Raw genomic sequence first — 15,577 nt, 5'->3', positions numbered from 1 at the left:
ACCTGAAGGGACTCCATGAACAGACACAACTATTTGCGTCATGTGCACCACGTATTATGGTTCTTCGATTTCAGTCCTATGGTTCATTCATTTCCAACATGGTTCCGTCCATTTTTATAGAAATCACCAACATTAATGTAATTTTCTCCATTTATAAAGAAGCATGGGTCAAAGGATGTGCAGCTTCCAGATTCTGGAACATATGTCATGTTGTGCAAAACTTGAGCAGTTAATGCATGTGCCTAAAGTGTCTCATGTGGAAGCTACTAACAGAGAATTATGATATTTGAAGATCACTCTGGGTTTAGGGATTTTGCTGTCTTCAAAAAGTTATTTCAATCCTAATGAATTCTGCGATTTAGATTGGGGGACGTGTTCCATGACTAGAAGATCAGTAACAGGCTATTGAATAAAGTTGAGAGAATCCTTGGTGTCCTGGAAAACAAAATGACAAAGCACTGTATCAAGATCATCAGCAGAGGCGGAGGATAGTGCAATGGCCACTACCACATGTGAGATTACATGGATTACAGGAATCCTAAGGATCTGGGAATGAATTTGACACACCCTGCAATTTTGTTTTGCCATAACGGGGCAGCAATACACATAGCTGCAAATTCAAACATATCGAGATACACTGTCAGGGAAAAGATCCAAGAGAAGCTGACAAGAACATCACATATCAAACAAGTGAGCCACCTGGAGACATCTTCACAAAAGCTCTTGGGAAGAATCAGCAATGCCTATTTATTGTCCAAGCTTAGTGTGCTAAACATGCACCAAGATTGAGGGCTAGTCTTGAGAAATCGCTTTTATGCTTTTAAGTCTCGTGTTTTAGCAGTTAAATGTGTTTAGCATTGGGCGCTTGTCACCCATGTGACTCCTGTTATTCAATTTTAGGATAAACGAAGATGTGAAATAAAATAAAAGAATCAGGCTTTAGTAAATTTACTTGTTTGTACAGAAACATCAACCAAAAGTATATTTATTCAGGTACAAACATCCACTGATATCTCTCATCAAACACACCATCTAACTCGATCTTCAAGTGACAACATGATAATATGAACAAAAAACCATTTCGAAATTTCGAAAGAGACACCGAACAAAACAAGCGGAACTAAGCATAAACCTATTCCCATAAAGTCTTAATATGATGAACGTGCTTGAAATCATACTCCATAGCCAAACTTCCATCCATTCTCTTCAATCTAAACCTCTCAACCAAAACATAACACCCAAATTCCCTCCATTCCCCGCCTTCCTTAAATTCCTCCGTTTTCTTGATCTTTGCCTCCTTTTCTCCCCCGCCTATCCATCCACCCCTCTCTTGCTCCCATTTCATTCTTTGCAAGATCTCAACTCTCAGCCCGAAACTCATTTCGCCTCCTAAATTACCCGAACTTGTAAACCAAACAATCTCATCAGCTGCATTTCTCTCATTCATCACACATTTTTCCCCATTAACAAAAACTTCTTCTTTATCAAGTAAAACGTCGATTACCACAGAGTTTCCACCATTGTTTTGACAAGAGAAGATCCTCTCCCACCGTTGCTCCAGTGTCATTTCATAGTACATTGATCTTTCCACTTGATCCCTTAGGCTCCCTTCCTTGACAAATATGAAGGGGCAATACCATTTCCCAACAACAACAGGTTCAGATCTAGATAAACTAAGTTGTGGGAGGCGAGCACGAAGCGTGGCATCAAGTCCTGGTGCTTCGCCTAATTCCAAATGTTTAGCAGTTGTAGCTATCATTGTCCATCCCTTTCGTCGAAAGAATGAAGGAGGGAAACCATCTGATGCTACGGAATTCGCCGTGAAATCGCCCCTTCTGCTGCAAACTGAATCACATGGAACTATCCCAATTTGCTGATAAATGTTTTGTGGGTCAAATGGTCTTGGTTTGACATCTTTAACGCAGCGACAGAAACAGCACGTGACCTTGTCATCCTCTGTTGAACAAGTGAAGGCCTCCCTAGATATTCAATTAAACAAGTTACATGACGAATGGAATCCAAACTCATAAAAATAACATAGCTTCAGGTCTTCTGAGCGCCGAGCTAGAATCATGGTTCGCCGGAATGGCCGCGCCAACGTCAGTGACTGGGAACGCCCGTTCCGGAACCGGAAAGTCACTGACTTTCCAAAGTTCCCTGGCAAATTGGTGATTGCTTTGTTGGTAACGGTCGGAACTGGCCGTTCCAGAACAGAAACGAGACTCATCTTGACGAAGTTGATTTAATTATTTATATTGGGAAATTTTAATCAGAATGTATAATAATAAAATAATTACATTGAATTGTAAAATATTGATTTTAGTTGATGTATTTTAGTTGACGTTAATTAATATGTAACTCTAAAATAAGCTTTGAAGAAATTTGATTTCAATTTGAGTTAATATATGTACCTCCAATTGCATTTTTTTCAAAAGTTTAATTGACTATAAACTAAAACAACCAAAACCTTCTTAATAGTATTTCAATTTTGAGAGGGTTGTGAAAATTTCGATATAAAACAAATATATGCTTCGTTATTCAATAAGGCGTGAATAAAATTTAAAAAATATATTATTATGTAGTTTTAATCAAATAATCTATTTAAGTTATATTTATTTTGATTTACATATTTTTAAATATTTTTTCAAAATTTTCAATTTATATTAATTTTAAAAAAATATCCGCGCCGTGACCGTTCCGCAAAATGTAATGAGAACTGGCTCCGCGACCGCGATTGCGAACCATGGCTAGGATCATATACAATTTGGGACAAGTTTTAATTGTTCATAGCACCAACTACTTTATGGAAATTTTGTTTCCGTTCCGACAATTTCCATAATTGGAGATCATTGTTTCCTTAAGTTTAAATTTATTATCCAATTGACTTAATTTTTAATCTAAAACGAGCACTTGGACCATATATAATTCAGATTCACAACCAACAAAGAGCAGTGTAACTGATAAACTGAATCTATGCAAAACAAGACATACCCTTTACGCTTTCCGTGCGGAACGATGGCGTAATACCGGTTAAGATACAAAGGCTGGTTCAGAACCGTGATCCAGAAAACTGGATTCCAAGTAGTAGTCTGGGTTTCATCAGAGCCAGTTGTATATTTAACAGTCAGTTCCTTGTTCTGAGGAAATGGCAGTTCTTTCAGTGTATGAGTCTTGCACAATCCAAACAACAATAGGTTTCCGATTCTTCATCTTGTATCACAAGGAACCCCGAATTTGGGCCCTCCGGATACTCTGACACTTTTTCTGGAGATTTTCGTAGTTTAGAAAATGACCGTGTAACATACATTTTTGGTGTCTTAAATGCAGTTCTTCTCTCAAAGCATTAATGGGTATTTATAAGTACAGAAGCTCTGGATGATTGGCTCAAACAAATTTGGAATTTAATCAGTTTTCCAGTTTGATTTGGATTGGAATCTTGGCCATTGATGACCAAATCCGGAAGAGAATTTACACATGGTGAAAAATGAGATGTTTGAGTTGAGTAAGTGGCCACGTAATTGAAGAACTTTGACCACTAAATCAAAAAATAATAGCTGATTGCGATTTTATAAGAGTTTAAAAGCCCACGTACGAGGGCAGCGCCAAATGTTTTTTACTCATTCTTGTATTCTTGTTAAAGTGTGTGTAAAAATATGTTATTATTTTTATTAGAATAATCTCATTAATAGGTTAGATGCGATGTTCAAAAAAATTGACGTAAAAACACCTTAATCAATGACCAAAGTCGATCGAGAGGCAAGAACTCAAAGATGGGGTCGTGGAGGGGAGGAAAACATGGAAAATACTGTAATTTAGGCACTAATTAAATAGAAAAGTAATCTCCAAACTTCACACTAAAAAAAATATGAGTAGTACAAACTGAGAAAAACTAAACAAAAAACAAAGACATACCCTTCATACATTCCGTGTGTAACGATGGCATAATACCTATTACGATACAAAGGCTGGTTTTGAACCGGAATCAAGAAAACTGGATTCCAAGAAGTACGCCGGTGTTCTCCCGAGTCAGTTGTATAACGAACGACTAAAATCCTTGTTCTGAGGTAAGGGCAGTTCTTCTAGTGTCCGATTCTTGCACAATCCTGGAGATTTTTCGCAGTTGAGAAAATGGCTGCGTGACATACATTTTTTGTTGGGAAAATTTCAATCTATTGGAGTCTTTAACGTGTTTCTTTTCTTTTCTCAAAGCATCAATGGGTTTTATTTTTATAAATATAAAAGTTGTTGAAGATTGGCTCAAACAAATGTGGAATTTAAATGGAAAAGACTTTTGGCCATTGATGACCGAGTCCCCTGATCAACGGACTGGGACGTACGAACAATTAATTCTTTTCGGTATCCTTTCCATTGATCAATGGTGATCTCCTCGTGAAGATTCGGATTGTCATTAACCTGGTTTATTACTTGGATAGTTCGAATCAAAGCCAATGTGCCGGGTACTCTCCTCAAATACCCGAACACTACGCCTCTTCCGGGGAAATCATCATCACAACCCGGGCTCTCAAGCCAATAACCAGGATCTCAAGTAAGCACCCAGGTACCCTACCACCCGGACCACCTCGAGAATTGCACCACACTCAAGTGTGATTGATATAGGCCGTCTAATCTGTCAGAACCACTTGGGTTTGGAGTGTCCTAAAAGTCATCAGAAGCTACAAATATGGACAGCCGACTTGCCATACTTAGTAGGTGGCACGAGAATCGAGGATCCTACCTCATTTTTCTACTATAAATAACATGTATTAATGTCATTTATAGATTCAGAAATCTTTGAGCTTTCAAGCCTTACATATTTCCTCTCAAATATTGCTTATGTTCATCTGAAAACCTGCTAACTTTAGCATCGGAGTGACTACGCCGGACACCCTCTGGCACCCATTCACGAGTTCTTTTCCTAGTTGCAGGTGTTGTTGCAGCCATTATCTTCACTCAAACTCCCAAACACTAAAAATTATTGATTCGATCCGTCGCATGAATCAAGATTTTCAATTATTTTTATCTTTTTTTTTTAAACTTTAGAAATAGTTACTAAAAGCCGAACAGTTCCATAAATATATCGAAAAGTTCTATAAATTCCTAGAGGCATGATGTCAGAGAAAAATTTCCATGACCAATCAACATTAATATTATATAGATGTTGAATACACGATTGAGATATTATGGTAACATCTCATCAACCCGTAGGTACATGTAACATCCACCTGAAAAATGAAATAAATGCAATAAGAATGGCGATTTTGTGAAATCCTCGTAAAAATTATAAATTATACAAAACTTTTCCAGGATTGCCGTAATATATAAAGAATGTTTTACGCTAGCATCGCATGTTTTTTTTTTATATATATTTATTTAGATGAGATGCTAAGAAGAAGAAAGACATTGTAATCAATCAACCTATAAAATAAGCCAGTTTACAACACACAAATGCACTACATACGTCATACAAATAAGACATTTCCCATGTATCGAATCTGGAGGAATGCACCGTACAAACTTAAAATAAGAACATACAAACCTGATCATAGCCAAAAATTGGAGCTGGTGAGTTAGAAACTGTGAGAAGATGAATTTAATATCTGCAAATAAGAAGGGCCACATAAAAATCAAGTCGCATGAAGATGTAGCCAAAAACAACACAAATAGTTCAGGTTAGACCCAATAATTTCAATGAGGGAACCAAATCTTTATTTTTTAACCTGAAGGTACAGAAGAGCGTGGAGTTGATATCAAAGCTCAAGCTTCTTTTCTTGTTATCCTGGAATGTGTTGAACATACAGAATGGCATTCAGTTCTTTTAACAAATGTGATAGTAAAAAAAATATGTTGAAATTTTCAACAGTAGAGAAACGGATAAGCACTAATCTCGAGAAGTAAAAAATCTACTACCGATCTCATATAAGTCAAGCGTAAGGAGTTCACAAACAGAACGAGAAATTAAGCATTGGTAGCTTGTTATTTAGAAGAAACATGATGTTATCAGGTACGTTCGGACGTAAAGAGAGAAATAGCAAAACTCTCAACACGTCCAGGTTGAAGGACTCCTGGACAAAAATGGTATACTTTACCTGAAACAATAAATTCCCAAGGCTGTTGTTATTTCATGAATGACTGAAGTGGCAAAGTGTAGATAGAGAACCCCTGTACAAAGCATAGAAAATTTAAGGTCTCGTGCACGATGGGTGTGGACCACATTGCAAGTAATTGGCTGAAAAAAATTAACAATAACGTATGTCATCAGCTGAATAAAATCACCACACACCCATCATTTAGCATCGCAGTGAGAGCATTTGCAATGGCCAATGGCAGATAAAACAAAGACTGCAGAAAATAAACAATTAAGTGAGGCTCACAAAGAAATGTGGCTCTGGCAAGGCAGATTGGCGACCATTTACTGAAACAAAGACAGCTTTAATTTCACAGTCAAATGAAAATGTGAAACCAATGCACGATCAAATACACGGAAGGAATCCATTAAAAATATGCGAGACATAACAACACATGAAGTAGTGGTGCAAGCAAGTAAATTGCAATTCTGTGCAACTTATGCAAACATCGTCATCAAAATCCAATCTGCATAATCGTCATCAAAATCCAATCAACCTACTTAGCTCACATTTTGATCATTCATTAGATAGGGAAAGTTCGGTCCAGTGAATAAAGATCGATGATTGATGTGATACTCCGTTTCCCATAAAAAAGTGGGAAAGGAGTGAGCAGTTTCCTGAAACTGCAATATACTACTCCAGCAATATGGGTTATCACGAATAAGAAATAGATCATACCCCATTTCCCATAAAAATGTGGGAAAGGTGAGCAGTTTTCTAAAGCTGCAACATTCTACTAGTAACATGGGTTAATACGAATAAGAAATAGATGCTAGCGGAAATATTATGCATAACGTTCGCTAGGAGGCTCAACAGAATGATATCAGACGTGCAGATTGCAGTTGTAATACACAATCATATGTTGGTGTGACAGAGGTGTAAATAGTTTTATTAGACTGTTATAATTAATTCGTCCAGCAACTTTTGATAATTTTCGTAAAACAAGGATGGAGGCAAAGTATTAGTTAGCAGGCCAATAGTTCAAAGTCCCTCTTGGGCGGACTCAAGAGCCACAAGAGTGAGAATTGAGGTACATAATACTCAGATAACGCTTCCACTCAGTGCAAAAACTGCAATGTAACTAAATGAGTTCATACCATGCACATGTGGGTTTTCAAGCCCTTGGGTTCGTCACATAGGTGAGCAAGAATCATCCTTCCCTGCAAAACAATGTTTCAGTAATCAGTAGCAGAAGTTTCTAAAGTACAAGATTGTAAACTTTATTTGAGAATCTCAAAAGCCTATATAATGACTTGGACCTGAAATCAATAACATGTAATCTGAGCACACATAACAGCGGAGCCAACATTCAGGTGGAATGATTAGGTGGATTTGGATTTCAAATCCTCAATACAAATTCATTTTAATTGTTTAAGTGACTCTCAAATCCACGGACTTCAAAAATTTTCGAGCCAAACCAACATATTTCAAATATCCAATTATGGGAGTAATTTTAAACCCACTACTTGATCCCAAAGCAAACTTAAAAACACTAATTTCAACCAGTGTTATGACATATTTTCCAAAACCAAAAAAACATAAGCAATAAAATCGTGTGGTTTCCAAAACTGCATCAACATCAATAACATCTTACCACAAGAAACCCAAACGCAAGCCCAGTTCCCACCACAATGAGATGTGGATAGTTTCCCATTAAATCAGCAGGAGATATATAGTCCCTGAAGGGTCATGGTCAATAATAGCACGTAAAAAAACCTAAAAGCAAAGCGAATGATAAAGATCAAGACATACCACACAAGAACCCCACCTAACAGCAGACCAAAATCTTATAAAATTAAAAGCTAAGTTTTTGCTATGGAAAATCACTTAACAATTGAGGGGGGGGGGGGGGGGGGGGTGGGGGGGGGGGGGGGGCGGTGTGAGAGAGAGAGAGAGAGAGAGAGAGAGAGAGATGGCTTACAAATCCAAGCAATGCAGATGTCAACAAAAACATGAATCCTGTAAGTGTGATCTGATGAAAAAAACATTTAAACCCATCGCAAATGATAAAGGATGCCATAACCAATTCTACCCAAAGACAAGATCGAGTTCACGGAACATTTACCATATTAGGTCTGAAAGTATCCAGCCCAGACACAAAAGAAAAGTTTATTAGTCACCATAAAAGATTGATAAAGAAATCGTTACTAGATATCAGAATATAAATGAATTCATAAGAATAATGCATACACAACTCCACAAGCGCTGCTAGATAAATAACTAGAACAGTATATAGCTGAGCACTCAAAAGAATGAACTGAGGTAGAAAGACAAAAACGATCTGCAGAAAAGATTGGGATGCAACAGTGAAAAAAATTAAAAAATTGATAAGCAAATGCAAAACAAGCAAACTTCGAAAACTGTTGGTATATTTGGGCAATAAATACATAAATTCCCAGCAGAGAATTATCCTTTCCAAATCGCATCATTGCACAGATCTGAGACCACAAAAGAAAGCCCTCAAACACGAGAGACTGATTGCTCCATGGAGTTTCTGAAAATTCTCGAACGATTGATGTCCTAATATACACGTCTCATTATGATTAGAAATTAAACCTCTTTCTTAGGTCTGTCATTTCAAACTTTTCTTCTGGGTGACCAGCCCCTTGGTACACTGAGACACTTCTTCAAAGATTTAATGCACTTCTTTCCGAATCACGACAAAATACATAAATAATTTTTGCTGTTAAAGGAGATAGCAAGCTTATTTTTCAAATAGATCGCATAATCCGAAAACTGACATTTGTAGGTGATACAAACTCATTTGAGTGGAACAAAGAATTCATAGACCTCTCATGACTCATGAGTAACGCAAAATCAACAAAAGCTAGACATCACTCATATGTTTATTGTTTAGAGATTAAAAAGCAGTCAGCCTTGACTAAGGGATAACCTACACCTCTGCGGCCATCCCTTGATGAGTTTTTCTGCTCATAAGGCTTGCAACCATATTTTTCTAGCTGTAGTAGTCAAAAACCGTTTCGGAGTACCTGTCGAAAGTTGTAACCTCGACTTGAAACATCCTCTGTAATATGTATAATCTGTACATGGAATTAAAATTTTCCATTCACATCATCGCCAGGAACTTTAGGAGGAGCAAAATTTTCTGTTGCTGCTGCCACTCAAAAGGGCGGATCCAATAATCAACAGTCCTCTACTTAAATATAGCATTAATTGTAAGATTCCAAGCTCCAACTATTTAAACTCGGAATTTTTCAAGGATATCGTCAAGCTTTTGTGCTCGTACAACTGTCTTAGAAAATCCACAAAGAATAGAACAAGTCTAATAGGATTCTTTAATGTGTCATCCATGATTTTAACAACCATATATCATAAACAAGTTATCACTTTTTCTTTGCCTCTTTGGGCCTCAATCCTGAGGTGACTCTTGGCAGAACCAGCAACTGTCAGCACATCCAGTAGCCAGATGAGATTAGCAACATTGATATTTAATTGTCAGATGCTTTCCATAAAGCCAGTAACAGGATTGCATAAGGTACATTCATACTCATATACAGTGACTGAGTACCTTCAGCCAGCCCAGGTCGAGGACGAGGGAAAGCAGGGGATCTTCCAGACACTTAATTATACAGAATTTTTACAAAGTCACATTTATTGATTGCTAACATCGTCAATTTTTAACAGTTGTTAATCTTATAGAGATAACTCACTAGACAAAAGATAAAAGTTATCCCATTTGATCTTACTATTTTGCATGCCCTTCCCTTCGTAATTTGATAATTTCATGCAGAAGCAAATAATTTGTAACCCTTTAAGCATCATAACAAGTTAGTATATTTTTGTCTCTCGAAAGTATAAACAAAATTCAAACATAATATGCGCGCACAAAAACATCAAGAGGACTTCAAAAACACAAAAATAAACAGCAAAGTTGAAAAAACAAACAAACAAACCCAAGTGAGAAAAAGAAAAAAGAACAAAAAAAGAACAAAAAAACTTACGGCATCCAAAGAGGAAAGAAAGTAACGCAACGAGTCCAGAAGGGCTGCAAAACATATTTGGCCAAGTATGAGTGATCCACCCCACTGTATTTGTATCTATGCAGTGCCGCAACTCCATGTGCTCCTATGTATCCCATTCCAATTACTCCAAAACCACACCTTCAACAAATAATAATCTCACAAATCTCCAACTAAACACAACCTTTACCAAAAATACAACTTCGCAACGCGCAAATCGAAAATGAATTTCAAGCAGATGGGTAGGAAATTCGAAGACAGTCGCAGATCGAATCAAGAATCTCGGAAAATGCATACGGATTCGTAAAAGGGAAGAAGGGATTTCACCTCCTTGTACGTAGAGATCGATCCAAAAGTGGGAGGAAAACGGAATCTCACCAACGGCGTATCGCGCATAGAGATCGAGAGGACGTTGGAAAGTGAAAAGGAAGTGCTTTTATAATACTCATAAGTTTTCCATTTTAAGTGATAGAATGTTAATTGCGCCACGTTTAGCTTCTTATATTTAATGAAAAATCTCTATTTATTTCCATATATATTAAAACAAAATGATTTTTTAAAAGTCGATATATTTAAAATAATATCTATTTTATTTTAGGTAATTATTATTATTATTAGTGATCTTTGACATATATATATTTTTTCACATTATTCATTTTGAGAGAGTTAAAGAAGCCCTTAATTCAACATTAAAAACATATTTTAAAAATTATATATACAAACATGTAACATGTGTATCAAAATAATAATTTAAGTAAGAGTAGGTTTTTTGTAAGACAATCTCACGGATCTTTATTCGGGAGACATTTTAACTCTATTCATATTTATAATAAAATGTAATAAAAATATTTTTTCAGAGTTGACTTAGATAAAATATTTATCTGATAAAATTTTTCATAAGAATTTTTATGTTTATGATTGCTCTTTTTTGTTGTCTTTTGCCTCAAAAAATAATAAATTGTGAAGAGACTTAATAGATGGACCCTACATACCATTTATGGAAATGGTCAATTAATCAGAGATTATTTAATACTTTTCGCTTGTGGTCGAGACTGCATCATGGAGTTATACCTAGTACACAATAAACAAATGGGCAAAAAAATGATAAAAATTTGTGTGAAACGATCTCACGGATCGTAATATGAGACGGATTTTTTATTTTGGTCATCCATGAAAAATTATTACTTTTTATGTTAAGAGTATATTTTTTTATGCTAAAAATATTAATTTTTATTGTGAATATCGGTAGGGTTGACTTGTGAAATAAAGTTTATTGAGACCGTCTCACAATAGACATACTCAAAAAAAATTCGTCGGGGATTAATTTCTTAATTTTCGTAATCAAATGATAATTAATTTTATTTGGTAACGTACACTAATATATTAGATTGTTACGACCATTTCATCTTAAAAATAATAATTATAAAATAATAAAGATCTTATTTTTTCCCTAGATAACTCGAAGGTGAGTTTATGTTATATTAAGGATTTTGTTTTCGGTGTATTTATATAAGATGATCGGCTAAGATGATTAGTCGATCATCTCATTGTAAAATAAAAAAATGTTGATGAATATTGATAGACCCCACATTTTTTGTTTTAAAGTGAGATATAGTAGATATGTCGATGTAGCATAGACTCGCTCACGCAAGAACCACCTTATGATCGTAAGCCATATCGAGCTAGAAAAATCGCACATAACTTGTTTTAGAAAATTAATGGGGCAATTGCATTGTCATACATCAACTATATAATTTTGAACACGATCCACTTTAATGATTCAAAAAATAATAATGCGTATTTATCATGTTTGAAACTAGTAGCCACCTAGTTCCTAAGTGTGAAGAAGTGTTTATGGTAAACAATGTGTGTTAATTTAGTGTTTCTTTATTCTACGACTATCAATATGTGCTTACAGTAGGGATGTCAATGGGTATGGTATAGGTCGGATTTCATACATTCATCCTCATACTCATTTATTAAATTCATCCCCATACTCATCGGGTATTGAATTTCATCTCCATCCCCATACCCATCGGATTATCGGATACAAATACCCTATCCAAATACCCTATTATCGTATACAATTGAATTTTTTCAAATTTAAATTGTTTCAATAATATTTAAAAAATTATTTAAATGAAAAATAAGAAAAATTATTAATGATAAAAATAGTTTATATTAGTTGAACAAAATTACGCAATTCAACAAAAATAAAGTATTTTTCAATTTTTAAACTCAAACATGAAATAAACTTTCCAATGAAGAAGACGAGAAATTGAATGAAAAATAAAAAAGAGTGGTAAAATCTTGAAACGTAAAAGTGAAAGTGAAGAGAAAAGAAAAGAAAAAGTATCGATTTACTTGGATTTGAGAAGATGAATCTTTAATATAAATAAATATAATTACTATATATATACATATATACATACATATATATTTATATATATTAATTTAAACGGGTATTCGGGTCGGGTGTAGATCGGATTATATCAAACCCCCCTCCATACCCGAACCAGAAAATCGCCATACCCGATTACCCAATTATTTAATCGGGTCTAAAAATTCCTCCATACCCTCTTCTATTCGGGTCGGGTATCGGATCCTCCAACGGGTTCTGAGGAAATTGCCATCCCTAGCTTACAGAAATAAATTGATTCAATGAAATATTGTTCTCATAATCTTTGGTAAATTAATTATAATGAAAATAATTTTTATTCTATAAATTTGTATTAATTTAATTGGTAAAAAATAGTAACTTTTTTGAGTAGGTCTCTTGTGAGACAGTCTCACGAATCTTTATTTGTGAGACGGATCAACCCTACCAATATTCACAATAAAAAATAATACTCTTAGTATAAAAAGTCATATTTTTAATGAATGATCCAAATAAGAGATCCGTCTCATAAATACGACTCGTGAAACCGTCTCACATAAGTTTTTACCAACTTTTTTTTTATTGTGGTGATCCTGGAGTAATCAATTAATCAAAAGAAGTGGAATTAGATATGGGCCTATTTTTTTGTTCATTTTAAGATATTTGGGCTCCGCCAGTTTAATTGGGCCTTGTATCCCTAATTTCCCGACCCAATTATAATGGCATTATTTGATTGGACAAAGTTTGAATTGTATCTTTTTGGGGTGAAAAGCCATATCATTCTTCGGTAAATGTATCATTCTTCAAGTATTCGTCGCTTTTCGTGTCTTAATAATTTTTCTTTTTATTAATTTCTGATAATTCAAAAATATACATCTTTTAATATATATATATATATATATATACATCTTTGATATGTTACACTCTTTTGTAAATTTACACAATATTTTTATTCGAATTCAGAACTATCAACTGATATTTTTGTAAAAAAAAACCATATAGAGAGAGTATACCACACTTGATATAGTATAAACGGAACCGACCTTCTCGACCGATTCACCAGACACTGAATCTGTTCATTTTTGTTTGAGAAAAATTGGGTGTTTATCACATGTTTAATAGCATTTATCATTTTTTATGTCACATCATACATACCGAATGTCGATTCATTTTATCATAAAATTTGAAAGGTCATTTAATTTCTCACTTTCTTTGTCGCATGTATCTTCGATAATATTTGATTAATGTAATTCACTAATGATGTAAAAATCGAATCAAACGTAAGATAATGTAAAGATGTTGAATCTCATCATTTATATCAAAAAGTATATTGATTATATGTTCGTAATATGTGGAATTTTAAAACAATACTTGTCATGCCCCGAGCTCGCACTGCAAAATAGGTCTCTATAGCAACTACTTTGTATTCGTCATAACTTTACTAAAATGATTAATCCGAGTTGCTATAGAAGTCCATTGTAGCAGATCCAGAGGTGGCTCCCGTCATGTAGCACTTTGCCCAACATGTTCAAGAGGTGGCTCACATGCACGTAGCACTTTTCCCGCATAACACGTATTTCCCGGTGTAATATGCCGGTGACCGGCTATGATACCATTCTCTCACGTCTCGCGCCCTGGCCCGCGCCTGCGTGACTGTACAATGGGCTCCTATAGCAACTGCTTCGTATTCGTTATCGCTTTACGAAAATGATTATCCCAAGTTGCTATAGAAATCCATTGTAGCCCATTATAAACTCATTTTAAATCTTGAATTTTTACTATGTGGGACAAGAGATATCAAACGACTCGTATATGATTCATATATATGATATACAGTGATGAATATTCGATCGATATTATAGATGATGTAATGTGAAATTTAGTGAAGTATCCCAAAATGCTATGTTTGTGGCATTTGGAATTCTATGGGATAGAGTATTACTTGTGCACCACAAAAAAGGAACGAAAAGAATGGTGGGAAATGAAGGCATCCAAAGCTTTAATGGGTAATTTTTCAAAAGAAAATTTGGGAACAAATTCTTTTATGTCTTAAAATTTACAAATCATTCAATCTTTATGCAAAAGCTCACAATTATGCATCTAGATTGATGCCAACTGTATGAGGCTTTATATATAATTTATAATATTTGTTAATGTTTTTTATATTTAATACTGTATGTAATTATTTTTATTTTATTTTTTAATGAATAACGTGGTTTATTGTTATTAAAACACCATGCTCACCCGCACTATACACTCCAGCACAACATTGACGTCACATCAATATAAAAAATGACCAAAATTTTCAAAAATACAAAGAGAACTGTAGGGCCCGAGAATTTTATCCTATTAATCTGAAATGATTTGGGAATAATTGATATGATTATAGACGGAAAGGATTGGACCGGGAAAGACGAGATAATGCATGAAAATATGCGAGGAACAGTAGCCCTCGCGCATATGCGCGGCACAGATGCGCGTATATGCGCGACATGGGCAGAGGACCTCGCGCATATGCGCGAAGTGAGTCGCGCATATGCGCGAGCCTGTACAAGCGAAAGATCCTTCGCGAGGACAGAACACCTCGCGCATATGCGCGAGAAGGGGCGCGCATATGCGCGAGGCAAGTATGTGGGGTGATTATCGAGACAGTAAGTCTCGCGCATATGCGCGAGACATGACGCGCATATGCGCGAGCATGTGTATTCAGGAATGCCGAGTCCAGAGAGTTGGGCGCATATGCGCGGAAAGGTGTCGCGCATATGCGCCAGCAGTTGGGAAGACACGCACCGAGACTTAAGGTCTCGCGCATATGCGCCGGTTGATGTCGCGCATATGCGCGAGACGTGTTGCGTGAAGAATGTGCCATTTGCCTTGCTGCATGCACGAGAGAGATATATATATATATAACATTCCTCTTCAGACAAGAGAAACGAAGGGAGAAACGAAGAAAGAGAAGATTCAGAGAAGCTCCGAAAATCCTTACGCCTTTCGGGAGAAATCCGCCCGTCCGATTTTGAATCCGACTTCAGTATTGAGTTCCTATCGACGTAGGCTACAACTGGACGTAAGTTTTGCTACGTTTTGATATGATT

The 15,577-nt window shown here is 35.7% G+C and overlaps 3 long non-coding RNA genes and 1 pseudogene across 6 annotated transcripts; all 4 read right to left on the bottom strand.

Annotated features, from left to right (window-relative positions):
* Positions 1 to 919: 919 nt before the first annotated feature.
* Positions 920 to 3,529, bottom strand: LOC142555307 (uncharacterized; annotated as a pseudogene).
* Positions 3,530 to 5,057: 1,528 nt separating this feature from the next.
* Positions 5,058 to 6,213, bottom strand: LOC142555312 (uncharacterized). 2 transcript variants are annotated; one of them, XR_012822371.1, is made up of 4 exons: positions 6,087 to 6,213; positions 5,718 to 5,776; positions 5,537 to 5,597; positions 5,058 to 5,222 (listed from the first exon to the last, which is right to left on the bottom strand). It is a non-coding gene; the product is annotated as an uncharacterized LOC142555312 (long non-coding RNA). The 2 variants fall into 2 exon arrangements; XR_012822370.1 differs by lacking the exon at positions 5,058 to 5,222 and having other exon boundaries at positions 5,369 to 5,597.
* On the bottom strand, positions 6,214 to 7,929 carry LOC142555311 (uncharacterized). Its single transcript, XR_012822369.1, has 4 exons — positions 7,878 to 7,929; positions 7,720 to 7,804; positions 7,223 to 7,285; positions 6,214 to 6,339 (listed from the first exon to the last, which is right to left on the bottom strand). It is a non-coding gene; the product is annotated as an uncharacterized LOC142555311 (long non-coding RNA).
* Positions 7,930 to 8,052: 123 nt separating this feature from the next.
* On the bottom strand, positions 8,053 to 10,565 carry LOC142555313 (uncharacterized). 3 transcript variants are annotated; one of them, XR_012822372.1, is made up of 3 exons: positions 10,433 to 10,565; positions 10,088 to 10,289; positions 8,053 to 8,097 (listed from the first exon to the last, which is right to left on the bottom strand). It is a non-coding gene; the product is annotated as an uncharacterized LOC142555313 (long non-coding RNA). The 3 variants fall into 3 exon arrangements; XR_012822374.1 differs by lacking the exon at positions 8,053 to 8,097 and adding an exon at positions 8,189 to 8,200; XR_012822373.1 differs by lacking the exon at positions 8,053 to 8,097 and adding an exon at positions 8,207 to 9,529.
* Between the last annotated feature and the right edge of the window lie 5,012 nt (positions 10,566 to 15,577).

Source organism: Primulina tabacum, chromosome 9, assembly GCF_025594145.1.
Source record: "Primulina tabacum isolate GXHZ01 chromosome 9, ASM2559414v2, whole genome shotgun sequence".
NCBI classification, from domain to species: domain Eukaryota; kingdom Viridiplantae; phylum Streptophyta; class Magnoliopsida; order Lamiales; family Gesneriaceae; genus Primulina; species Primulina tabacum.
Note: the sequence above shows the minus strand (reverse complement) of the source record. Positions and strands in the feature narration are given on the sequence as shown.